The sequence below is a fragment of the Mus caroli genome, chromosome 4, assembly GCF_900094665.2.
Source record: "Mus caroli chromosome 4, CAROLI_EIJ_v1.1, whole genome shotgun sequence".
Lineage (NCBI taxonomy): Eukaryota > Metazoa > Chordata > Mammalia > Rodentia > Muridae > Mus > Mus caroli.
Window position 1 is genome coordinate 102,552,703 of NC_034573.1, and position 22,961 is coordinate 102,575,663.

Sequence of the window (22,961 nt, forward strand, 5' to 3'; positions counted from 1 at the left end):
TCTCTCTCTCTCTCTCTCTATCTTTCTGTATGTCGCTGTCTGTCTGTCTGTTTTTCTGTCTGAATAATGTTTTAACTCTCCTCTATCAATTCCAGTTTGTGTTTTCTGACTATGCCTGGACATGGAGCTCAGCCTAGAATGTAGTTTATATATTGAGTACTTTATACTTCATTAAACAAAACTGATTTTCCTTCTAGCAGCAACCAAATGCCAATAGTTTCTCAACTAGGGATGGGAATTCCTTCAAGATTTTTGGAGTTTTAAGGGTATTGTAATTGTGATTGTGGAATTTTCTATTCTATCATTCCTGAACCTAAAATCTTGGGGGTGAGGGAAGGAGACAGATAAATACAAATAGTATTTATTGAAACACCACTTATATGCATGTTCAAATATTCTCTTTGGATAATCTGAGGCTTCTTTAAAGGAGACTTTCACAGAAAGTTCTATGCACTAGTATTAAGATAACAGGAAGGAAGGGAACACATTATTTCAATATATATATGTGCACATATATACATACATATATACATATGTATTATATGTATGTTATATATTTATGATTGGTTGAGTTTGTTTGTAGCCCAACTCTTTCTAATAAGGACTTAGGTATTACATGAGCAATTAAGTATATATATTAAAGTCTAATTACAACTTTTCAAGATGATAACCAGAAAGATGATAATTTTTATTATAATTGGCTTTTTTCTATCTTCTATTGCTTCTGTTCACTTTCAAATAAGGTTTTAAAGAATTACATTAATTAGTAAAACTACGATGTTGCCTTTGCTTTTGTTCTTCGTGTTCCGCAAAATAGTCACAGTTTGATAATAAACTTTAGTTTTAATTTTTAATTAATTTAAAAATCTTTTTATTTGTGAATATCACAAACATGCACTCCCTCATCTCCCTGTCCCTTTATATCCACCCCACCTTTGCAGACTACCTTCCCCTCCAAAAAAGAAAAACATAAAAGAAAAAGAATATAAAACAACCACAACAAAAATAACTTGCCATGAAAGCTGTAGAGTGTCACAATGTGAGGGCTGACCCCACCCCTTGCCTGGGCAAAGTGGGACAGCTCACCCTGGTGGCAGAGGTGTAAAAGTGCTGGCAGGCTGACCACTCAGCTACCACCTAGGACCAGAACCAGGGCTTTGAGTTGGTCCATCTTAACATCCATCCCTTCAATTAACTGCTGGAATGTATGAAGAGGCCAATCCAAAGCTTCTGCACCTCCAGGACACAGGACAACAACAGTATTTCTGAGAGAAGACCATGTGAGGATCTAGTATTGATAGTGTAGCAGAAACCAGAGACCTCAAACAAGACCACTGACTCATTGTTATGATCATTTGCAAGTGAAGATGTTTGGACAAAAGGTATACTGTGTACAGTTCATGACACACCAAGTTTTAATCAACTTTTAATTAACCAACCCATATAAAATATAGGTGGTTATAATATTCTGTTGACCTGAGATCTGAAGGTATGGAACATCTTATGCTTATCATTTGCCTGCTTTAAATTAGTCCAATTCTACACACTTAAATGGGACTAAAGCCTAAAAATTACATTTTCCAGGCGCCCATGATGTCAGCTTACCTTTGATTAGTTTTAGCCCAGGAGTGGCTTTCACAAAGACTGGAAATCAAGGAAAAGGAAGACGGCTGGATATTTTTTTAAAAAATTTCCATATAACCTAATTTGAGCAAACCTTTCCCTCCTCCAACTCCTGTCAGATCCTCTCCACGTTACCTATCCAAGTTCATGCTCTCTCTCTCTCCCTCTTCCTCTCTGTCTGTCTGTCTGTCTGTCTGTCTCTCTCTCTCTCTCTCCTCTCTCCCTGTCTCTCTCTCTCTGTCTCTCTCTCCAAAACAAAAGAAAGCAAAAAAGAAATGAAAATCAAAATGAATAAAAGATTGCTGCAATGTTTGTTCATGCTGTGAACATTGTCAGATTGTGTTATTCACTGAAAATAAAACCCTGTTTCTGGTTGTGGTGTGGCTCAGCCCTTAGTACACACCTTTAATCCCAAACAATAAAGGTAAATTTAGTTTGTAGAAGGAAGTGTCCATGTTTAAAAATGATAGCAATTGAATGGCAGACAAAGTAATGGATCAGAGAAAGGTTTGACAGAATAGGATATACTCAGATCATACAAGAATAGAGAAGAAAGTGAAGCTAAGGGCACAGTGCAGAGAAAGGAGGAGGCAGTTTTACTGGGGCACTTGTACAGAGATAGGTTGCAGAGAGAGAACAAGCTAGATGCAAGGGAAGATAGAATGAGGCAGAGAATGAAAAGGAGCGAAAAGATTAGAGCATATTGCCAGAGTTAGCTTTAGGCCAAGCAGAACAATTCAGAAGAGGGAGAGAGAGATTGAGAGAGAGAGAGAGAGAGAGAGAGAGAGAGAGAGAGAGAGAGAGAGAGAGAGAGAGAGAGAGAGAGAGAGAGAGAGAGAGAGGAGAGAGAGAGAGGGGGGGGGAGGGGAGGAGAGAGGTGAGGAGAGGAGGAGAGGAGAGAAAAGAAAAGATACAAAACAACAACAAAAAAATCTTGCCATGAAAGCTGTAGTGTGTCACAGTCTCCTGTGTCAGGAGAGGAGCTGGGGGAGGAGGAGGGGGAAGGGGAGTGGGAGGGGGTGAGGAGAGGAGAGGATAGCAACCAGATAAAGAGCTAGGAAGGGTGAACTTATTCAGCAGTAAATCTCAGGGACTGAAACCATTCTAGGCCTAAATTAGATTGTATGGAGTCTAGAAGCTTCCAGGACTAGGCCTAGTTTAGGGGATGGAGGCAGTAAACCTTCAAGACAACAATTACTACAAGAGAATAAAAGTTACTTTTACAAAAGATCAGAAAGACACCCCACCTCTGGCCAAAAAACAAAACATCAAAAAACCCAAAATGACAATAACAAAAACAAACAAAAAACCTTTTAGTGTTTCCCCCCACATCCCTTTCTTTAACATGTCATTCCATCCCTGACCACATTTAATCCTCTTATTCTAGTTTTCTCTTCATTTATTTCTAACACCATTTCTCCTCTATTTAACCATGAATATGGAGAGCTTAAAAACTTACATCCACATATAAAAGAAAATATGAAATACTTGTTTTTTTGTTTTAGAATGCCTCACTTAGTATTATTGTTTATAGTTCTATTTACCTGCACATTTTATAATTTCATTTTTTATAAATGCTGAGTAATATTTCATTGTGTAAATGTATCATATTTTTATTTTCTGTTCATCAATCAGTGAACATCTAGGATGTTTTCAATTTCTGACTATTATGAATGAAGCAGAAATGTACATGGAATATACAAATATCTCTGTAGTAAGATTTAAAGTACTTTTGGGTATCTGTCCAAGAGTTGTGTAGCTGGATATTGCAGTAAATCATTGCTCAGATTTTTGTTGAATCTCCACATCAATTTTTATAGTGGCTGTACCAGTTTGCACTCACATTACCAATGAATAAGTCTTGTCTTTCCCCACATCTTCACTAGAATGTTTTCCTGATCTTGGCCATTCTTAATGGATAAGATGATATCCAAAAGTAGTAGTAATTGATATGTCCTTATGTCTGAAAATGTTGAACATTTAAAAAGTATTTCTCAGCCATTTATTTGTTACATCCTTTGAGAACTCTGGTTAGTTCTGTACAACATTTTAATTGGGTTATCTTTTAGTGTTTAGCTTTTTTAGTTCTTTATATATTCTAGATTTTAACTCTCTATTAGATGTATAATTGATAAATCTATTTCCCCATTTTGTAGGCTGATGTTTTGCCTGAATGATGGTGTCCTTCACTGTTCAGAGCTTTTTAGCTTTATGAAGTCCCATTTATTGCCTTATTGTCAATGCTATTGGGATCCTGCTCAGAAAGTCTTGTCCTGTGCCAGTGAGCTTAAACTTCATCCTACTTTCTTCTCTATCATATCTGTGGTATGTTGAGGCCCTTGATGCATTTAGAGTTGAAATTTTAATAGGGTTAAAAATATGGATCTACTTTCATTCTTCTACATGCAGCTATCCAGTTGACCAGCATCATATGTTGAAGATTCTGTCTTTTATCCAGTGTATATTTTTTCTTATTTATAAAGATATCGGGTACCCATATATGTGTGGAATTATGTCTGTGTCCTCAGTTCTATTTCATACATTAATGCATGTATTTTTATGCCAATAATATGGTTTTTTTTTTACTACTAAAGCATTGTAATACAACATAAAATCTGGGTTTGTAATACTTCTAATAGTCCTATTATTATTATTCAGGTTTATTTTTTTGTCTATTAGCCTTTTTCTTTGTATATGTTTCCATATGAAATTGAAGATTTTTCAATGTCCGTGAAGAATTTTAGAATGTTAGAATTTTGATGGGGAATGGATTGAATATTTAGGTTGCTTTTGGTAAGATGGGCATTTTCACAGTAATACTAATCCATCTGCAGTAATGGCAATATGTATTTTTATGAGTTTGCTAGAGAAACTCTTTTGACTGCTATCATGTTTCTTAGCCTGTTTGGTTTGCCTACGCTCCTGGTTTATATGGTTGTCTTCTTGTTGCCCTCCTCTCATCCAAGTGCTATGCACCCTATCACTCCAAGTTTAGCCCTTTGATGATCTCAACAAACAACTTTTTAATAGATTTTTCTCTTGTTGAACTCCCTTGCCTTATCTGTGATCCTTTTTGAGTCAATCTTGAATGTTGAGTGGAGGAAATTTTCATCAGTAATTTCTTGAGCTTTCTGTAAATGGTGACCATGGGTTTTCAAGTCACTTAGTACCCACTGCTTCTCATGGCTCTGAGTCCTAATAGTTGACACAATTTGCTGAGCCTTAAGAGAAGCTCTGATTCAAAGGTGATAGTTAACATCAGCATCTCCTAAGTGTTGCTAGCCTAGCAGTTTACTGAGCATGGTCACACTTAGTTATTTTATGGCAGGATGGTAAGTGAATTGTGTATCTGATCAGCATTTAACATTTCAAAATAAAGCTTGCATGTGCAGACTAAAAGACTGCTCAGATTTTTTTGATAGGGAAGAGGTCTGAGAGTTTAAAAATAACCATAATTATGTAAAAGTGTTATAGCATTTGAAACAGAATATTTGATTCCCTGCTGATTTTATGTTCCACAGCTTAGGCTAAAGTCATTAGACATTGTTAGGCTTTGAAAATACACCTATGCAATTTTACTTTACTCTCTAGTTTTGTACTTTATTATGGGAAATGATTGTTTACTTTAAACTATTTTCTTTCATAGGAGCCTGTGCTCTTTGAATATCTAGAAATCTCTGTGCCATTTTTGTCTGCCACAAAAGTATTTGGGATCTTTACTTCATAAAAATACCAATAGGTATAACAGAGCAGATAATTAAACAAAACCAGATAGAATTCCCCACTCTCATTTTTAGGTACTTAATTCAAACTAAACTAATGAATAAAGTTCAGTGTTAGACTATACTGTGGTTCAAATGGACCTAACAGATATCTATAGAATATTCTGTGGAACAGGTAAATACTTTTAAATCAGGGCTAGAACATTTCCTAAAGTAGAACACATTCTAGGTGGTCTCAACAGGTACAAAATAAGTGAAATGATATCTTCTATAATATCATACAATATGTAATAAAACCAAAGATTAACAGTAAGAGAAACCACACCATGAACACAAATATGTACAGATTGAACAATATCCATTTGAATGACTAGATGATCATTGAAGAAATCAGGAAGGACTTAAAAAAAAAGTAGAGTCAAATGATTGTGAAAGCATATTCACCCAAGGAAAAAAGAGCTTATGGCTGTGAGGGCTTAATTTACAAAGAAATACAAAATAAGTTATTTATGTAATTCAAGTTTTCAAAGATACAAGAACAAGTCAAACCCCAAAACTTTATATGGCAAGAACTATTATATATCATGTTATTAAATGACAAAATTGAGACTAAATGAACAATATATTGAAAAAAATCTAGTAATGAGTTGGTTCTTTTAAATGATGAGATTGATAACCTCCTAGCCAATGTAACCAATCTAGAGGTTAAAGGAGGAATGTTATAAGAGATACCATAGGGAGATCCAGAAGAAAATCAGATATCTTCAAAAACTTATATTCTAGCAAATCCAGAATAGGATAAATTCACAGAAACATATGTTCTATAAAATTTAAATTAAGAGTGTATAAAATTTAAATAACTCCATAGAAAGTGACATGATTGAAGTGGCAGTAAGAATCTTCCAATATAGAATAGCCCAGGGCTGGACAATTTTACTACTAAGATAGATGAAGTTTAAAAAAAGCTAACATAACACACAAATACTTCTCGAACTATTCTATAAAGAGAAGGAACACTACCCTGCCTGTGTTATGAAGCCAAAACTCTCTGATACCCAAATTGGAGTAGTATATAATACAAGGAAATCAAATGCCAATCCATAATGATATATGGATGCAAAATTTCTCAGTAAAATTAATTCAAGACAAATTCATGAACATAATATGAAAATTATACACCATGGCCATGATGGTTTCATTGAAAGGATGCAAAGATGGTTCAATTTATGCAGATCAATAAATGCAGTACAGCTTATTAGTAAGTATACAGAAAAGCGTACACACAGATGCAGAAAATACACTTGACAAAGTTCAACATTCTTTCATTATAAAAGCTCTAATGAAAGAAATTATGAACAGAAAGAACTCAGTCAATATAATAAACATTACATAAATCAAACTGATAGAAAAAAACTAAATTGTTTGCTGTAAAGTCAGGAACAGTTTTCCAATATTATTCAAAATAGTGTTTAAAATCTTAGCTAGAGCAACAAGAGGAAGAAATAAAAGGCATACAAATAGGAATAGAAGAAGCAGAATTACCCTGTTTGCAAATGATATGATTTTGTACTATAGGCTTACAAGAAAACTCAACTCGATTAAGATTTTCAGCAAAATATTAAGATACAAAAACTCAACATACTGTTGTATACAGCAATAATGACCTTAGCTAAGTAAGAAATTAGGAAAATATTCCATTCACAATAGCTTAAAAATATCTTGAAATAAACTTAATTAAGAGAGTGAAAAACTCATATAATGAAAGTTTTAAATACTGAAGAAAATATTGAGGTCTCTTGAATATTGAAAGACGTCTTTTACCATTGTTTCCACAGCAGAGTTACTGTTTTCAAAATGGCTATATTCCCAAAAGAATCTACATATTCAGAAAAAAAAGAAAATTCCATTGTTTGTGATAGAATTAGGAAAAAACCCAAACAACAACAACAACAAACAACAACAACAACAACCAGTCCCAGCATGCATATGGGAGCATGAAAGACTCTGAAATAGCAAACCAATTGTAAGCAGAAAGAGTGGTGTTAGCTTTACAACATCTGACCTCAAATTTTACTACAAAGTCACAGTAAGCAATAATATAACACAAACATGATAACATTGATATAGAAACAGATATGTAGACCAATGGAATAAAATAGAGAATACAGAAACAATGTCATTTTCCTATAGTAACCAATTTTTGACAAAGGTGTCAAAATATATGTTGGAAAGAAGTTAGCATCATCAAGAAATGATGCTAGGGAAGACTAGATATAAGCCTGTTGAAAAATGAAACTAGGTTCATTTCTGTTACACTGCAGAAGAATCAATTAAAATTGAATAGATACAGAAGTGTAATATTAGAATCTCTGAAATTGCTGGGTGAAGTCAAGCAAAGAACATGGGAACAGACATTATGAAAATGACTCTAATATCACAGAAAATCCCAGCAACTGACAAATAAGTTTATATAAAACTAATAACTTATACAGCAAAGGAAATAATCAGTATAATGAAGAAATGCCTCGAGAATGGGAGAAAGTTTTTATTAATCATGCATCTAACAGGAGATTAATATCTGGAATCATATAAAGAGCTTCAAAAATTAAATTCTTCCAGACCAAATCCAGTCAGTAAATGGGTTAATGGATTAAAGAGGGTTCCCAAAGGAAAAACACAAATGTCTAATAAATATTTGAAAATGTTCAATATCTTTAGCCATCAGGGAAATATAAATTAAAATTATATTGAAAGCCCATCATATTCTAGTCTTGTCAAAATGGCTATAATAAAGAGAACTGTTGGTGATTATGGTTGCTGGGTGTGTTTTCTTCATTGGTGTAGTCTTTGTTAACTTGCCCATGATTCTATAACTTCTCTCATTTGTTCACATAAACAATCCTAAATAAGTCATTGGGTGTACACATGTTTGTGCACATGCATGTGCACATGTGCACACACAGATGGTTTATTAGTTTTGAGAAAGAAGGGAATCATGAGTGGAAGAGAGACAAGAGAAAGTAATAGGCCTAAATCTGATAAAAATTGATTATACTCATGTATAAAATTTACAATAAATCTATTACATATAACTAATATGCACTAATAAATACAAAGATTAAATAAAAAAGAATAATACAAATGACAAGTGTTAGTGACAATGTAGAAAGCAGGAATCCTTATACTCTTCCCTTTGGAATGTTCTGTGTCACAGCTACTGTGCAAATCATTAGAGATGTCTCAACAAAACTAAAAATAGCACTGTCATGTAACCTAGACATGCCACTTATGTCTCTGAAGAATCTAGAGCCAGCAGACTACTCATATATCCATATTTATTGCTACAACATTCACAACAACCAGAATATGGAACAATCCTAGTAGGCCATCAACAGATGACTGAACAAAGAGAATATGCTCTCTATATACAATGGAATTTAATTTAGATGCAAGGAATAATGGAATTATTACAATTGAATGAAAATGTATAAAACATGGACGTTATCATGTTAAGAGAAATTAGGCAGATTTAGGAAGATAAATGTCACATATTTTCTCTCACATGTAGGATCAAGAATTAAATTAATTATATATACATACATATGTATTAAAAAATTAAGTTTTAGTATATATGTGTGTGTGTGTGCATGTATGTGTGTGTGTGTAAGTGTATGTGTTATGAAAAATAGAAGGGGAACTACTTAGTAGGAGGGGCCAGAGAAGTATATGTAGGAGTACTGAGGAGGGCAGTTTGAAAGGGTAGGAACAAAGTATCATGATATGAAACATATGAAAATTTCACAATGAAATATCTGTCTTGATGCCAATTTTAATTATTACATTTATTAAGCAAAAGATTAATAAATGAAACAAAATAGTCAAATAATAAAATTACCATTACTTTGCATGGTAATAAATAATAAAATAAAATATGGGAATAATAAAATATGTTTGATGCTGTAAAAATTATGTGTGAAAACATTGAAGATACTCAAGCCATGATAGATATTCTATAAATGACAGCGATAACATTAAAATACCTTGGCCTTTTCCTGTTCACTCTTTTTTTCCCACTATATTTCCTTTATTAATTTCTAGGATAAAACACCAAGACTGAGGCAATTTATTGAAGGAATGGCAATTATCCCTGTCAGTGTTGTATCTTTCTCCCTGCTAATAATATGAAAGTCAGAAGACCCAGAATTCATTATCTATGTGTACTTGGGACCTATCTAGATGGAAACATTAGTTTAAAGTTCCCTGGATGAGTGATTTCACTACAGAAATGGGGCAATAAGCTCATTCCTACTACTATTATTATGTGTAAAAAGCATAAGGAAGAGTATAAATTGTTATTAGGGGTATCAAATCTTAGAACTTTCACTGTTGTGATTTTGTGGCAAGAGAGAAGCACATTAGTATGCTAATAAGCCAATGATATGAAGTTATTTTAAAGTACCATTTAACTTCAAGGAAGGGTCAAAATAATTTCAACTTGTATTGCATTGGGCAAGACATTTTATCTATCTAGGTTTATTTTAAAGTACAGAAATTGAAATTTTTATGTATTGAAAGTGGACTAAGGATAACAATAATGAACATATATGCCAGGTACTATGTAAGAAAACTGTAGGATAAATCTTATCTCAAATTCTCCTAATAATTCCATGAAATAGGTACCTGTTTTACTACAATGAGTAAGGAATCTTAGTGTTAATGCTTAAGTCTTGTTAGTAAATATTAGAACCAGGGTTTAACCTTAGACTTCTTGACCCAAAGGCCTGGCCTCTTTTTCCCATATCTTTATACATCTTCCTCGATACTGTTAGCCATGGATGACTTAGAATAGAAGATTTCCTAGTAATTACCATTTTCCCCCCAATATCTAGTATTTCCTGGGCCCTAACAATGGGAGCAGGGACTGTCCTTAAAGCTGTTGCCTGATTATGGAGTCGTTTCCCCAGCAGGGCTGATTTGTCTGGCCTCAGTGGGAGAAGAACTAGCTAATCCTGCAGAGACTAGATATGCCAGGGCAGAGAATACCCAAGGAGGCCCCCACCCTCTCAGAGACGAAGGGGTGTGAGGTTGGGCGAAGGACACAGTGAAGTGGGCACTGGGGGCAATGTTTGGATGGAAAGAAAGGAAGGAAGGAAGGAAGGAAGGAAGGAAGGAAGGAAGGAAGGAAGGAAGGAAGGAAGGAGGGAGGGAGGGAGAGAGGGAGGAAGGGAGGGAGGGAAGGAGGGAAGGAGGGAGGGAAGGAAGGAAGCAAGCAAGCAATTACACTCGCTCTGAGGTAGGCAGATCTCTCTGCATTCCAGGCCAAACTTGAACCACAAAGAGTTCCAGGACAGTTCAAAGTACACAGAGAAACTCTGTCTTAACAAACGTGAAGAAATTTGGAAATGTTGTTGGGGATCATTATGTTGTCATTAAGATGCTATGGTGATTAATTTTATGGTGGTATGAACTTAAGGGGGATATTGAATGATCAGATATTTTTGGTTGAACACTAATATGGGTCTCTCTCTGAGGATGATGCTTCTAGATAAAACAAACATTTTAATCAGTATATTACTAAAATGTGAGTATCATTAATTCAGTCATTTGGGAGCCTAAATACTGAATCTATGCCATAGGATTTCTTGTGTCTGATTACTAACTGTAGATTTGGGATTTTAACATCTGTAATTGTAAATGCCAATTCTTTTTAATAAGTCCTTGATACACTTCAGTCTGCACACAGCCTTATCCATGTTGTTCTGCTTCTCTGTAACTCAGGTAATATGATAATGAAATTCAACAGTATAATGACAGGGCAGCATAGACAGTTCTCCTTTGGCAACATTTTAATTTAATGGAGTATTTACATTGACATTTACAAGTTGTCTTATCATGTGGACACTGAATAGCCATTACCACCAGGAAGCTAATTGGCTAAATGTTTAATTATTTTCCTGAAAATGCTCATTGATAATGTGGATCATTATTATTGCAATTCTGTTGACATTAGGCTTACTGTACCTAAGTCACAAAAAAATTAAAATCAGAAAGATTGATTTTTTCAAAAATTTATATTTTATTATGACTCTTCTACAGCTCCAGGCATAGATTAATGAATGGAATATGCACAGAATGATATAAGCTCCCATATATATGACATTACTCAGATGTCTCAAACTCTGGGAAAAGCATATAAATGATTTATGGAATTGATATTAATCTCTTTCCAGTAAATGCATTACTTCAGTTACACGGGAAATTGATGTTACTTCTCTAATGCCAAATTAATTTCTTTCTTGCTGGATCAGCATTGTAAATGGTATTAGATATTAACCTTTCATACACCTAAATAGGTTAAAATATGGGAACAATTTTATAAAATTTGGGTGCCAGATTCTTTTGGAGGGATGCATATTTTTTCTTTGTAGTTTTTTTTTCTGAGAATTGTAGATCCAAGAATATTAAATCATATTTAAATCTATCTTAATATCATCTAGAAATAGAATAATTATAATTGGATCTGAATATTTAACATGGGACTATAAATAACTGCATTGCAAATGAGAATTATATGTTTTGAAAGTCCTTCAAAATTCTAGAGAACAAGACTTGCAAGAGAAATTAACAGAATTCTTAATTACGAACTAATTCCTGTAGTTTGGTTTGTAGAACTGGACTTCTTGTTGGTGCTTCCTTCACTGAACCAAATTCTTCTTAGTCATCCAGTTTAGAATTTTAGAATTTGCATCTTTTAAAGCCTGATTTATTGTCTGAAACATTGGTTTTGAAATAAGGATATAGACTGGTAATTCTGATTTTCATCTGTTCACTATCCAAATCAATTTTTTATTTTCTTCACTGGGTAAGATCTAGATGTGAATATATTTATATTTTTAGATCAACAAGTAGAGATATGCTATTTTTGTATTACTGCATCTTTTGACATGTTTCATATGTAAAACTATGAATTATAGTGATCTGTGCATCCTCCTTTCCTTCAGTGTTTTGTAAATACAGTCAGATCACTTGGTTGTTGCTGCTGTGATCTCTCTCTTATGACAATATTGGAGCCTTCTTAAATTTAATCAGGTTGAAATGTAAGCATGGTTTGGTAGAAATTAGATGTGCCCTTTGTTTAGGAAAACAGACTTTTTGATATTTTCTCACAAAACTCATTTGCATTATCCCCTATTCTGGATACCTGAGTAGCATTGTTTAATGATTTCATTTTTATCCATGTATTTATACATTACTATGTATCTTGAGGGTATTCCTGGAGTTAGAAGAAGGAAATATTTATCTGATACAGTCTTTGCTTTTCACAGTTGGATGGTAGATATAAGTAAACACAAAGAACTACAGGGACTAAGAAAGTTTAAGTTACTGACGTAATCTTTCATCTGTCAAATACACCATACATGTTATAACCCCAAGACCTTTGCACTTGGCTCTAGAATACCACGCATATTATTCATGTCTACCCAAAGGTATTCATTCTTTAGTAAAAGATTTATCTTTATATTTCCAGTTGTCTCTCTGTGTCTGTTTGTGTTGGTTTGTGCACATGAGTGCAGGTGTCCAGGGAAGCTAGAGGAGAGCATCAAGTCCTCTGAAGCTGACATTTCAGGCAATTCGAGGCATCTGACCTGGGTGCTGGAGACCAATCTCAGGTTCTCTGTAATATTGATAGAGCTTGACATAGATCATCTTAAAAATCAAAGTTGATAAACATTTTAATTTTATAATTACCAATGCTGATAATGTTTCTTTGCACAAATAGGTAACACAAAATGGTAGAACTGTGTATGTGCAGAAATTATTAGAAATCCTTTCTTAATCTTAAGTCAAAATTCACTGAATGGCTCTTGGGCCTCACTAGTAGAAGCAGGATGATGAAGGTAACATCATCCTTTGGAAAGAAAGCATCACACCAAGATGCACCTACTGTGTTGCTGCTGTGGCTCTAAGGCCTCCTACCTTCAGAAGTCAACCTGTGACAAATGTGACTACCCTGCCAAGTGCAAGAGAGAGTATAACTAGAGTGCCAAGGCTAAGAGAAGAAACACTATTGCAACTGGTAGGATGAGGCACCAAAAATTGTCTATCGCAGATTCAGATATAGATTCCATGAAGGAACAACATCTAAACCCAAGAGGACAGTTCAACTTGAGGATTTCAACCAGTCATAAAATAGTGCTCTTGTTTCAAAAATTCATTGAATGATTTTATGAAATTCAAGTCAGGAACTCAGATTTAAAAATCAAACTTTGTAACACAAGACACACCAAAGCTCTACTAATTTAATTTAGGCTGAGAAATAAAGGCAGGGGAATATTAAGTCTTGGTTTGCCGCACTTAAATCCTTATGTTTTCATAAGAACAGACCATTATGTATGTAAAGGAATGCATACTAAACAACAATTGAGACTCTGAACTGATGTGTCTTGTGCAGGGTTTATGGGCATTGCATGTAACAGCATGGGCAATGCCAAGTATGCGAGCTGTGCGTTCAGCACCAAGGCTGTGATGAAGTTGTGTGATACACCATACATAGGGCAGAGCACTTGGCTCATTACATATTTGAATGCAATTTTATTTTAGGTTGTCCTGTGTTTAGAACTCTTTTACTGTTGCTGAATTCTATAAAACCCCACACTTTTAGAGATATAACTTCATATGGCCTTCTAACTTGCAATATGAAATGGAGGCCTGGTGGATCATGATGTAGAACTTAGAAAGTTGTGAGGACGAAGAGATCTTTTCTGGTAAGTCCATCGATTTCAGGTCTCTGCTTCTGAGATTAGTGAGGCAAGGAACCAAAGGAAGGCGAGGAAGAGTAGTCTTGATTTAAGTAGGTAGACTATTTGCCATTTTTCATTAATACATTTCTACTTAAAATGCTATTAAATCATCTCCTCCCTTTCTGTTGCTCCTTCCAACTGCTCCCATATTGCGTTTTTTACTCTTCCTCAACTTCATGGCTTCCTTTTCTTTGAGTATTGTTGTTACATATGCATATAGACACAACGTTCTGGATCCATTTAGTATTGCTTATATATGTATGCTTTCAGGGCTGACCACTGGTTTGCATATCCAGTTAGAGAGACCATTCCTGGGGAGGCAGGATACTACCTTTCTCAGCATTCAGTATTTGCCTGTAGTTCTTTGTTGAGAAATGGGGGAATCCCATGAGGGTTTCCCCATTTGCATTGGCATGTCTATTTGTATAATCATTAGTCAGGTCTCCCTTAGCCAATTGTATTGCTGAGGTATCATGGGTGTAACTTTCCTGCTATCTTTAGGAATTCCTGATACTTAATGGAAAGTAAACCAATACTTGTTGATTAAATAAAGATAAATGAATATATAAATTAGTGAGGGAAAAGTCTTTATATTGGAGGGTAGAACTGCCGAGGAGAGAGATGTCCTTTTGCCTGGGGACAAGAAGTACTGCCAGGTGACATAGATTAAAAATAGAAGTATTTGAGGTAGAATGTTTTGTCATGTGCTGTTTGTCTATGCCTAGGCAGAGGCATATGACATAGTTTTTCAACTTATAACAAGAGACAGTATTTTAGGCAAAAGTTTCTTTTGAGTTCCATCTAAGTATTTGGTATTGCATCACAAAAATTTTTAAATTTTACATTTTTGTTTAATTTTATAATTTTCACATATATGTGTCTTAATAATTTTAAAATTTTAGTAAGTAAAATAAAAGTCCATGAGCTTCTTCCTTACCTTCCTGCAATCCTTCTCAGGTACCCTCAGCTGAGCTTTTCTATGCTTTTCCAGTTTCAACTTAATATTGCCTCTCCCTAATAGTAGTCATGGCCACTTGTTAGTCATGTGCTTCTTATCTCTCTGTTTTAACAAGACTTTGCATTCGTCAATTTATTATCTTTTTTTTTCTTTTTGAAATTTAAAGAAAAAAATTATTGACGATCTGAAAAACAACTCCTACAAGATTGACTTTTCCGTAAAACTGCAGCTACATGATGCATTGCATCTATCATGTTAAAATGTGCATTAAACACAAATACAAAACCCATGAAAACAAGCCACCATTCTTTAACAATTGAGCAAAGATAAGATGCCTAAGGAATGACATGGATGACTTGCAAAGGATGGGCTCTTTAAGCACCATTTAAAAAAAAAAAAGAGCCTAGATGGATGAGTGTTCAGATATATACACTGAAGTGGACCTTTGGCACTAGGAATCAGAGCATTTGTCATAGAGCATTAACACATATTATAAAAGTGTGTAGTGTCAAAGGAACAGACCACCAGCATTCAAAAGCAGATTTGTCAACTAGGCAAACACTCTATAGCATGTCTCTCTGTTGTCCATCACTTATACACTGGTATAAACTTTGAAATGAAAAAAAAGAAAAAAGGAGCAGTTACTCCTTTTATTTTCTCTGTTTAAAATCAAACAGAAAACAAACATCAACTCTGTTATACACTATTGGTCTTCAAAGTCCATCATTTGTACGAGAGAAGGACTAAGAACCAAACTGCTTACAGAGATCCAAGCCCGAGAGAGAGAGAGAGAGAGAGAGAGAGAGAGAGAGAGAGAGAGAGAGAGAGAGAGCCCAACATTACACTGAATACTCCTTCATCCCTGCCACAACCTCATGAACAGCATACTCCTTATTATCGGTATTTCCTGGAGACATTATAATTTGCATACTCCTCCAAAATGGAATCCACATTCTTCTTGGCAGGAAGATAAAAAAGCTGCTTTTGTGTGGTGATCAAGTCCCAGTCATCCACAAGCCAGGGTTTCAGCTCTTCAGGAATCTTCACTTTAACTTCAACTCTGTTCATGAATGTTTCATTTTCAACGGTAGGATCTACCTGGGCTCTCTTCTTCCTAGGAGGCTGAGGTGTCTCACTGGCACTGCCACCATCTCCATTTCCAGGTGTTTTCTGCTTGTTCTTTTTTGTTTTCACTTCAACATTTTTCTGTTGCAGACCGAATGTCTTCTTCCCTGGAGCAGCCCATCTATCTCATCTTGCCCTCGGCATATTGTTCCTGATTGGCTTTTTGAAGTTCTCGCTGTTTCTGCAAATTGGTGTCCATGTACTTGAGTACTCTGCTTTCTGGCACCCATTCATCCCAATTTTTATTCCAACCACTGTAATGGATGAAGTATTTCACTTGTTTGTCCTTTATGGCAACCCTTACACACTTTGCTTCATAAAGAAGAGGCCCATGAAAGCACAGCACTCGCTCGCCCTCCTGGAATTTAGGCTTCGGGTCCTGCTTGGGCGCCATTTATAAGTGATTCACCGCCTCCTCTTTCTCCCACCACCCCGACTACCGCCCCCTACTCTCTACCCCACCCAACCTCATAGTGTCTGTTTTTGGAGACATTGTGTGGGTCTGGCTGGCCTGAAACTTACTGCAGACAGTACTACCCTTAAAGTCACAGAAATCCAGATGTGGTGGCTCATGCCTTTAATCGCAGAACTCCAGAAGCCGAGGCAGACAGATTTCTGTGAGTGTTTTTGAAGTGGGAAAGGACCAGGATTTATTTTAGATCTTCAAAGATTATTGCATTGGTAAGAAGTTGCTTTTCCAACATCACAATTTTTAAAAATAGAAATTAGAATTCACTTAGACCTGGGGCATTCGAGAATTTTGGGTCTCTCTCAGAGCCTGGAAGTTCTGTAGCTATCTTTTTAAGTTTCTTGCAGACGATGCACTTTTTAGTCTATTAAATATTATATCTCTGGCCTCTTTCTCATATCTTTCATCTCAGAAATTCATATGTCTATTTTTCTCATTGTAATCCAATGATTTATTTACATGCAGGTTTCTTACATTAGACTTTGAGTTAAAGACGTTAAAGAATTTCTCTTAAGCCCTCTTTCCTGTAATGTACTTTAATATGCTGCTTCTTAGTAGCTCTGGAGTAAATATTTGTATAATTAATAAACTTAATTATTAAGAAAAAGACTAGAGGGGCTGGTGAGATGGCTCAGTGGATAAGAGCACCCGACTGCTTTTCCAAAGGTCCGAAGTTCAAATCCCAGCAACCACATGGTGGCTCACAACCACCCGTAATGAGATCTGATGCCCTCTTCTGGTGCGTCTGAAGACAGCTACAGTGTACTTACATTAAATAAATAAATCTTAAAAAAAAAAAAAAGAAAGAAAAGAAAAAAGACTAGAAAATAAACCTTTACCTAGGAAACCCAGAGAGGCAGGAAAGATGGTTTGTAATAGGTTATTTAAATAATACTGTGCTGGGCAATAGTGGTTAACAATCTGAAAATGATCAGGTTGTATCTTGCCTTAACATTCATATTCATAGATTATCTAACAACAAGCAAAAAACCAAAAACCTGAGTGAACCTGTGTCTTCATGTCAGTGTTCTTCAGGTAGGAAGAATGCAGAAGACTATGTCTGAATCTATTTTGATGCACGCGGGCACACACACACACTCTCTCTCTCTCTCTCACACACACACACACACACTATCTATCTATCTATCTATCTATCTATCTATCTATCTATCTATCTATCTATCTATCTATCTATCTATCCTATCCATCTATACACATATTTTATACATACATATTTATTTGAGTGTTTCATAAAGCACCAAATCTTCCTATGAGCATGCAACTATATGTGTCTATGCATACAACTCCCTGTGGCTCTCTTTCGTAACAGCCCAGAGCATACAAACTGTAAGTTTCCATGTTCAAATGAACTCCTATGGAGATTTCTTTTGGTTTCTTTATGAAGGTACTACTATATTTAAAGGGTTAGAGATTTGCAGCTGTAGTTATGAGTATATTAGGAGTGACAATTCTAGCCCTAATCTATAGGTAAATTGCTTTTTCAGCAACACAGTATATATATTTCCTCATTGTCTGAGTCCATAGTTTCTGTTTTTCTTAATTAAAAAATTCTAATTGAGCCTGAATTCATATATGCAAAAACCCCATTTATCATTTATCGTGTATACAACATTTACTCATAACAAACCCAATTATTTTAAGCATACATGTTTTTGTTAGCACTGTGGTATTTACTCCTGTGATGTATTCTGGAACAGGGAAAGACAATGTACTTTGGATTCTGGTTACTTCTCATTTGTGGAAACTTTGTTGTTTTTATTTTATATTTCTGGGTTTAGCTTAGTTGACCCAACAGAATGATGTATGTTTTCATCCATGTTGCTAGAATGACAAGATTTATTTTTTGCAGATCTAAGTTATTCCACTGTGTAAATATACAACATTTTCTTTATTGATTCATCAATCTAGGGATCCTGGCTATTATGAATAATATTTCAATAATATAGGTGATTACCACAGGGTGTCATTTATTTGTAATGTAAGTGAATATACAGACTTAGAACAGTAGGTAGATGAAGGACATAAACTAGTTGCATCAAAACCACAAACCATTTGAAAATTTGAAATTAATTTAGTCTAAATTTCTAAGTTACTAAGTGATGTTCAGTCTAAAATCCATAATAAAAAGCAAATTTCTTAATTCAAAGTTTTATTAATTCATGTAAATACAATTAGTTATCTCTACTTTTAACAAACTTGATATACTTAACATGGCTTAAAGTAGAAAAAGAACTTAGGCTTGGATACTCAATAAAAAGAGTCCTCCCATCTCTTTCCTAGCCAGAAGAAAGCCAATTCTCATGTTCTAGGGTATAAAATGACAGTTTTCTCATGTCTCCTTAGTAGTTATATGCATAAGCAAACAGATACACACATTTTAATATCTTTTATATGTAAAGTTTTACAATTTGCTTTTGTCATATAAAATATATCTTAAATATACTTTACAAAGTAGAAAACAAAACCAAGAAGAGGAACCACTCTTTGACACTTACAGGAAAAAAAGGTTTAAGATACATTTCAAAATGATGATTAACCAAGGGCAGGGAGATCTGCCTTAATGTGGATGGTACCATTCCCTTGTCTGGTGGGAGGAAGCAGGTGGATTAAAAGGAAAAAAATGGGAACAGCATTAGAGTCCAAGTATCCTTTTTTGGCTTTCTGGCCACCATGAGGCGAGCTGCTGTCTTTTGTCATCTAGGTATGATGAACTGAAACTTCTGAAGTACTGAGCCAATGTAAATCTTGAATCGTTTAAGTTACTTGTCCAGTTACATTGTCTCAAGACAGAGAAGCTGATTAACACAGACAGATACTTAATATAACATCTAACTTCTTAACAGAGTTTAAGTCAACAACTCAACTTTGTTGGATATAGACGGGCTGTATAGCAGAATATTATTGACTTTTGTTAATAAACTATTTAGTTAAAATGATATTTTATTTTCTCTTTTATTATTCTTTTATTTTTGAAATTATGATATAATTGCATCAATTTTCCATTACCCTTCCTTCCTCCAAACTCTGCCACAATCTGTCCTTGCTCTTTCAAATTCAGTCTCTTTTTTCATTGCCTGTTATATACATGTATATATTTATCTTTCTATAAATACATAAGTTTAACTTGCTAAGTCTGTATGATGTTGCTGTATGAATGTTTTCCAGGCTGATCATTTGGAGTTAGATAGCCAATTGGTGTGTTCTTCCCAGGGAAAGACTGGTTTTTTCCACCCTTAGCATTTCTCAGGCACCTGTAGTTTTTAGTATTAGGCTGAGTATTTGTGGACTCTCCCCCTCTCATTTTGGCATGTCAGTTGTCCTTGTTTAGCTCATGTTGAGACAGTCATGTTGGTGAAACCGGGGGTTTAGATTTTTGTCTCTTAGAAATGTTAGGAGTAGCATTTTTAGGGAAAATACACACCCCAGATGTTGGAGAATATATAGTAAATCGTCCTATGTACTAGGCTTACATACCTGTTGGTTCATGGTGCTATTTTAACAGTTCTACTAAATAGTTTGGAAACTACATTTCCATAGTACTGTGTTGTCTGAGCATCATTTTTATTCTTCTAAGAGTGCCATTGGATACTATTAAGAAGTTAACTTTAGTATCTTTCCTTAAGTAGTTCAAGCTTTTTGTGATAAAAATAAAATGCTCACTCATACTATTTTTTTGGTAGCACATAACTTCATATTTATACTGATTGGTCTCTTCAATTCCCTTACCACCTATGAGGTTCAGATTTTTCCCTGTTAATTTTGCTCAAGAATTTATATTTCTGAATGCAAACAGGGAAAAAACCCATATATTATCACTGCATGGTTTTCTCAGATACTAATGTGAGCTTCAGAATCTATAACAATGAAGTAAGATGGAGGTAAATTGCCATAACATATTAAAAGATTTCAGATCCTAGCAATCTTCAGTAGTTTACTAACTTGGATCATACTCATGTCTATATCATCTGCATACTATGATATTAGAAATACAGAGCTGGTCTTTTCATATTAGGGCCAGTTTGTTTTTTTTTTTTTTTTTTTTTCTGGTGAACTGAACATGCCTTTCCATGGCATTTAGGAATAGTAAGTTGTTTTCTTTGACAGGTAATTGAGATCTTTTTCTGTGTGTATGCATGTGTGTGTTTGCATATGTTTTTATGTATGTTTGTGTGTGCAAATACCTCTTTCTCTATTCTTTTATTGTGCATGTGTGTGTGTGCACGTGTGTGTATGTGTGTGTATATGTGCATACGCACGTGTGTAGGCCAGATAAAAGCCTTGTCACAGGTGCTGTACACACTTTTCTTCAAGCCATTTCCTCAGTGCTTCGGCACAGAATCTTCTTCTTGTCCCTGTGTTACAAGAATGGCTCACCACATCTTTTTAAAACATGTTTTCTTAAGATCACATTTAGGTTCTTCTTATATGGTAAGTGTTTTCAAGGCTATGCTGTCTCCCCAGGACACAAGATTCTTCAGCTAGTTTTCATTGATTAAAGTCTAAATTCCCATGAGTAAAACAGAAGTTACCACACCCATCAACATGTACAATAAGTAGTATATAGAGAGGTATTGAGAAGATACAATAATACATATCAACTGGTTTTACATTATTCTATTTTCATAAAATGTGCAAACTTATGAAGTAGATTGTTTGGAAAGCACCATGAATCCATTTTACCCCAAGGTTAGTAAACTCTGTAGAGTGGACCCTCCTTTGTCTTCTTTTGATGAATCTATGAACATCCTGATCTATCCAGTCACTAAAACAAAGAATTAACATTCTGTTCTTTTTAAGGCTGAATTAGTTTATTTTTATGTTACAACACTTTGGCATAGTGGCTAATGGCCCACTGTAACCAAGAAGTTGAGAGGTTAAAAGCAAACCGTAATAAACTTCTACATCATATTCATTAAGAATTACTTGTGTCTGGGCTATTTACATTGTTTATTGCTGTAGTACTGTTTCTGTTTGTTACTGAGATTCAGCACTCATTGAAATCATATTTACTTAGTCCATTTGAGTTACTGTAACAACCATCACCACCAAGCCTGCCCTCTGCCCTTTTGTTTTTGCTTGTGGATAGAGAAACAGTTCAGTGGAACCTCTTCTTGGTGGATATTTATTCCATTCAAGAGTGCTTTGTGCTGCCTACAATTACTCTGACCAAAGTACTTTGAAATAAGTTGCAATATGGACAGACTGAATGATTCTCTAAATTTATGTTGTTCTTGTTTTCTGATGGAAAAAATAATCTCCAAATTACGTCTCTCTTGTATTTTACTGAGTAATCAAGGGTGGCTACAATGTACCACAGAAATGTTCTTATCCAAAAACCCTATTGGATTCGTTTCAAGTCTACGTTTTAATGGAACACTAGTACATACAGAAAATTCACACAAGGATTTCTTTTAATGTGGTTTTCAATAACATGTTCCTCATTTCTAGTTGAGACCTCATTAGAATGGCCCTTCCAATACTTATACCTCTGTTCTTGTCATGAATACTTAGGAAGAAGGCTGAGGCTTTATCTCTATTCTCCTCTGTGCTTTCCCCAGAATTAACCTTTACAATTTATTCACAGCAATGTAGCTAGCACACACCTCCAAACTCTTCAAGCCTTTATCCATTATTCAGTTTCAAATCCTTATTGGAATTTTGAGGTATTTGTGAATATTAGCAGTCTACTATTGGTACCAGTTTTGTCTTAGTCTGTTGGGTCACCATAATGCCATAAACTAGGTGGTTTTTAATAAACAAAATTTTATTTCTCATAGTTCAAGACTGTAGGAAGTTTGAGATCGAGGTGCCAGGAAATTGGTATCTGGAGAAGGACTATTTCTGTAGCTTTCTACCTGTGTCCTCAACATTGTAGAAGGAGACATTCTTTTATAAGCCTACTGTATTAGTTACTGTCTTGTTCCAATATGAGAAAATACATGGCAAAAGGAAGCTAAGGTTTATTCTGAGTCACAGTTTGAGATTACAATGCTTTGCAGCCAGGGAGTGCTAACCAGAAAGTCCTGTTGAGAAAAGCCTGAGTCCCGTGTGGTTATGAGATTTTAGCTTTGATTTTATCCTGGCCTTTGACAGGCATCAAAGAAAGCTTCTGAAGACCAACTATACTTTTTTGTAATATAACTTTCCCGGACATAGATGATTGGATTCTTAGGGACATGGGGGGGGGAGTAAGGATATGAGTAGGGTGAGGGAGAGGGAGAGGGTGAGGGAGAGGGAGAGGG

General features: G+C 35.0%; 1 protein-coding gene and 1 pseudogene across 3 annotated transcripts in view; one reads left to right on the top strand and one right to left on the bottom strand.

The window, feature by feature from the left end:
* Agbl4 (ATP/GTP binding protein like 4) overlaps positions 1 to 22,961 on the top strand; it is a 1,132,428-nt gene that overhangs the window by 77,247 nt on the left and 1,032,220 nt on the right. The window lies entirely within an intron of this gene.
* On the bottom strand, positions 15,944 to 16,623 carry LOC110292352 (annotated as a pseudogene).